Genomic DNA, 4997 nt, shown 5'->3' with positions numbered 1-4997 from the left:
TTTTTTTTGTCATTTTGTTTTAGGTGAACTGACCCCTTTCAGTATTTCCTGTAGTGCAGGCTTTGTAGTGGAGAATTCCCTCAAATTTTGTATGTCTGGAAAGGTCTTTATTTCTCCTTTATATCTAAAGGAGAGCTTAGCTGAATACATTATTCTAGGCTGGTAGATCCTTTCACTTAATAGTTTAAATATTTGATTCCATTCCTTTCTGTCTAGTAAGGTTTGTGCTGAGAAGTCCGATGATAATCTAATGGATTTACCTGTATATATTACCATTTTCTTCTCCCTTGAGAATTCAGCCTTTATCATTGATTTTTGATAATTTTAATACAATGTGTCTTGTGAAGGCCCTCAATTAACTCAATGAGATAATTTGGTGTTCTGTTGACTTCTTGAATTCCAAGCTCCAGCTCATTCTTTAGATTTGAGAAAGTCTCATCAACTTTTTGTCTGAAAATGCTTTCTAGTCCCTGCTCCTTTTCCTTATCTTTGATAATGCTCATTATTCTTATGTTTCCTCTCCTGATGGTATCAGCTAGTTCTCGAATTTCTCTTTCATTATTTTTCATTCTTTGGTTTCTCTCTTCTTCCTTCTGATTTATTTCTAGATTTCTGTCTTCGATATCACTGATCCTTTCCTCCATTTGGTCAACTCTATTTCACAAGCTTGCTATTTCATTTTTCAACTCTTGCAGTGTGTTCTTCATCTCCAGAAGTTCTATTTGGTTCTTTTTGAGGGTTTCAATCTCCTTGCTCTGCTCATCTAGTTGTTTTTATCAATTCCTGAAATTGTTGATATGACTCATTTCGGAACTCATTGAGTTTTTTCAGAAAACTCAATGAGTTCTGAAGTCTGTCATTTAAGTCGCATATTTCTATGTCTGTAAGCCTATTTTCTGGAGATTTTTCTCTTTCTTTCTGAGATGCCTTATCACCTTGGTTGTTCATGGTGTTTAATAGACTATTTATTTCTCTGCTTGGGCATTAATGGAAGTGTATTCTGCTGTTTTTCCAGAAAGAAGATTTATTACATAAAGATCTCTCTTTAGCCTGTTGCAAAGAAGGCACTTTTCTTTTGGTTTCCAGTAGGTGGCGTCTATGTCTCTAGGATTCCTGCTTTATATAAAGACTTAACAATGCCTTTTTTATTTTCTTGTTGATATTTAATCATGCTCGCTACTTCAGTTTCAGTCCCTGTCAGTGTCAGCGACAGTCTCAGAAGAGTTTGCTAAGATTCCCCTGGGCCTCTGCGGTTATTGGTCTCAGAGGATATGGAGGGAGGGGCCCTCTGGGTTGGAAGTTGGGGCTGTGGCTCAGCCTCGGTTTTACAATTGGGGCCTGCAAAAATCAACTGTTGTTCCTCTGCAGTCCCGTCCTGCTTCTCTGCCTTCTGCCCTGATGACTGAGCCCTGCTGCCACAACACTCCCAGGCAGGAATGTTCAGGGAACTTGCTGCTCCTTTTCCCCTCCCCCTCCTCCTGCAGGGAGCTCCAGGGGCTGTGAGATGCCAATTCTTTATTACTCCCAGTCCACCACCTGACACCTGGGGTTCTGACCCATGGTAGCTCTTATGCACAGATCCCATGCTGAGACGTGCTGGTGTGCAGTTTGGGTGTTTTTTGTTGAGTTTTAGATGTTCAGCTTATTGTTGTTTCAAGGGGAGAGATCTGGGGATGTCTCTCACTCAGCCATTTGTCCAAAGATCTCCCTTCTGCTTTAATTCTGATTCAATTATCCAGAAAACATCATTCCCCCAAGTCCTCTGAAATAATTGACCTTTTTTTAACCTGGATTCTAAAGCATCTTTCTTGCTTTAGAAAGATGTTTTGTGCACATTTCCTTCCTTTCTCTCCTGCAGATAGTAAGAGTAGCTCAATTTTGTTCATTTCTTGACAAGTAAAAAGGTGGCAGCCTCTTACTTCACCTCTATCTAAGCAACAATATTGAGAATTGTTTCCCTCTGGCTTGATATTTGTATGTTGTGTGTGGGGGAGGGGGGGCCAGGGATGGGGGAGGGGAAGAGGGATGGAGATAGGTGGGAAGAAATGAAGAACAAAATCGGGAAACGAGGTTAAGAACATGTCGATCCAGACCCTGGGAGCAGTCAAATCAAGCTGCCAGCTGCAACAAGAATCTCTCTAATAAGGAAATTAGAGCATGATCATTTCTGGCTATGTGACTCTGATTCTAAATAGGTTTTACAAATAGATTGTGATTGAACTTGGAAACATAAACAAATTGGTTTTGCAGAATAAAGGCTGAACTACATTTTGGTTAGAGAATTAAAATGCTTTTATGGGAGGCTCTCTGGGAGAATGGACAGCTAGTTTAATGACAGCATATGCATTTCTGAAACACCGTGGCTTTGTTGGCTTCTCTTTGGAGAGTCAGGTCTGATAAACTCAAAGAAAGTTTCCCAACAGGGTCCCTAAGAAGACAACTGATAAAGGCAGGGAATGGGCAGTGTGTATTTGAAATTCCTCATTCAGATGCTGGGAGGAGAGGTGCCATTTAAAAATAATAGATTTTAAAATATCAGTAGCTTAAAACATTCTGGTCAGCTGTCTCCCTTGGACATTTCTTTTGTCTCTTGGAGGGTTGGGGATAAAAGTTCTTTAAGCTCTCTTAATACATTTTCACTTATAAATATTCATGCAGTGTTCCTGGTGCCTCCCCGACTGACTCTGAGCAGGCTCCCCGCCCCAGCAGAAGTGTGGTGCCGGAGGAGGTGCTAAATTTCTAACAAGGCCCTGGGTCAGCCTTCAGTAACCCAGAGCCATTCAAAAACCCCAAAGACTTTTTTGTCAAGATAAAGTGTTATAAATATCTGTGTGTCCAAGCTTATATTCCACAGGAGAGGATTAGCTTTCACTCTCTGCAAACTCTCCCAGTTTAAGTAGTCATGGTTTTGTGTGTTTTGTGCTTTACACAGTGAGAAAACAGATGTACTGATTGGAAAGATGCCTTTTTTATTTTCCTTTTTCTAAATCCTCTGGTTACTCACCGGTTCCATTACTGAGTGCAAAATCGCTCTGATAGTACATTTAGAAACATAAAGCATTAGACTGAGTAAGAATCACAAAGGTCATTGGCATATTGGGTAAGAATTTAGATCCAGGTCTTGCAGAGTACGTTCCATTATATCAAAATGCTATACTACGGAAATTTTTCCTATGATCCAACTATGGATCCTTTTGTGCTAACTGTTCTCCTCACATCCTGGGTATATGACTAGGGAATGAAAGAAATCTAGAGGCATGTTTACTTATTCTCCCTTATATGGGGTCTCTCACATCCCTAAGGTCAGAATGGTTAATTTCTCCCAGTAAATGCTTTCTAGGCGTAAGTGAATGAGCATACAGAGCTTATGCCTGCACTTATATCTATGTCCCCACTATATACACACAAAAAACTTCTTAAATAGTATAGGGATATAAAATATTTTGTTAAAGAAGTTTATATTGTCTTACAAAGTATTTTTAAAGAAATACTTTATTTTCATTTATGATTCAGCTTTAAATGGGTATTTAGCCCTAATATTTTAATACTTGCTGTTGTTTTTCTCTCAAGCATGTAGAAATTTATTCATTTATAAATTTATAAATGAATTACCAGGTAAGCTCCTTATTTAAATGGAGCTCTTAAATTAATTCATTGTAAAAATAAAATTTCTGCTCTCTTTAACTCACCCACTCAACATAAACAGTTTATTTTCTTTACAATGTGTTTTCCTTAACAAGCACAGCACAATAGAAAACACATCAAACTGGGTGCTCTGTGACCTAGATTCTAGACTTAGCTCTTCCACAAATGGGTGAATCTGGACGAGTCATGCATAAAAGGAGGAGGTCATGCCAGGTACATTGAAGGTGAGCTTCTCAAACTTTACTATGCGTATTTGTCTGAGTTTTCCACAGAAACAGATCAATGAGAGAAAGAAATACATGCACACGCGCGCACACACACACACACACACACACACACACTCACACACACACAGAGAGAGAGAGAGAGAGAGAGAGAGATTGAGACAGAGAGATATTGGTTTATTTTAAAGAATTGAAGCTACGGCCATGCCACCCTGAATGTGCCTGATCTTGTCTGATCTCGGAAGCTAAGCAGAGTCGGGCCTGGTTAATACTTGGATGGGAGACCACCTAGAAATGCCAGGTGCTATAGGCGTTTTTTAAAAAAAAAAGTCACCTTGAAGGGTTGAGAAAGGAGAAAGAGAAATGCTGCCCAGGGACTTGCCTCTCAGGTTTGTTAGGTGCGTGCAGACTCTTTGGGGTACTAGCCTCTTTGTTGTCTACAGCCATACCACACTTAAAATGCCCAATCATGTCAGATCTCAGAAGCTAAGCAGGGTTGGACCTCATTAGTATTTGAATGGGAGACCACCTAGGAATACCAGGTGCTGCAGGTGTTAAAAAAAAAAAAAAAAAGAAAAGAAAAGAATAGGCTCGTGTGATTATGAAGACATGAGAAGTCCAGAATCCGCAGGGTGGGCAAGCAGGTTGAAGAACCATGGAAGAGTTGCAGCTCGAGTCCAAAAATAGTCTGATGGCAGAATTCCCTCTTCCAAGGAGAAGGTAAGTCTTTTTCTTATTAAGGCCTTCGACTGATTGGATGAAGCCCACTCACATTATGGAGGGTAATCTGCCTTAGTCAAAGTCTACTGATTTAAATACTAATCTCGTCTAAAAATTTATTTTACAGAAACAACTAGAATATTGTTTGACTAAATATCTGGATAGTCTGGCCTAGCCAAATCAATACATAAAATTAACCATCATACCATGTATAAGAAATCACCTGGGGAGTTTGTTAAACATAGATTCCTGTGCTCCATCTTCAGAGATTCTAATTTTAATTTGCAATTCTAATAAACTTCCAGGTTTATAAGATGCTGATGTGTATTAGGCTCTTCCTGGGATTACTAGCTGAGTAGTATTGTTCTAGGTATGCTATTGGGTGATCATGGTCCAGACTCTTCTACA

At 39.4% G+C, this 4997-nt stretch overlaps 1 pseudogene; it reads left to right on the top strand.

Annotated features, from left to right (window-relative positions):
- The first annotated feature begins 4063 nt into the window (after positions 1 to 4063).
- Positions 4064 to 4182, top strand: LOC111736790 (annotated as a pseudogene).
- Positions 4183 to 4997: the final 815 nt, after the last annotated feature.

This window comes from Pteropus vampyrus, unplaced genomic scaffold (genome assembly GCF_000151845.1).
Source record: "Pteropus vampyrus isolate Shadow unplaced genomic scaffold, Pvam_2.0 Scaffold1, whole genome shotgun sequence".
Taxonomy (NCBI): Eukaryota; Metazoa; Chordata; class Mammalia; order Chiroptera; family Pteropodidae; genus Pteropus; species Pteropus vampyrus.
The sequence above is the reverse complement of the archived record's forward strand: the minus strand, read 5'-3'. Positions and strand labels throughout refer to the sequence as shown.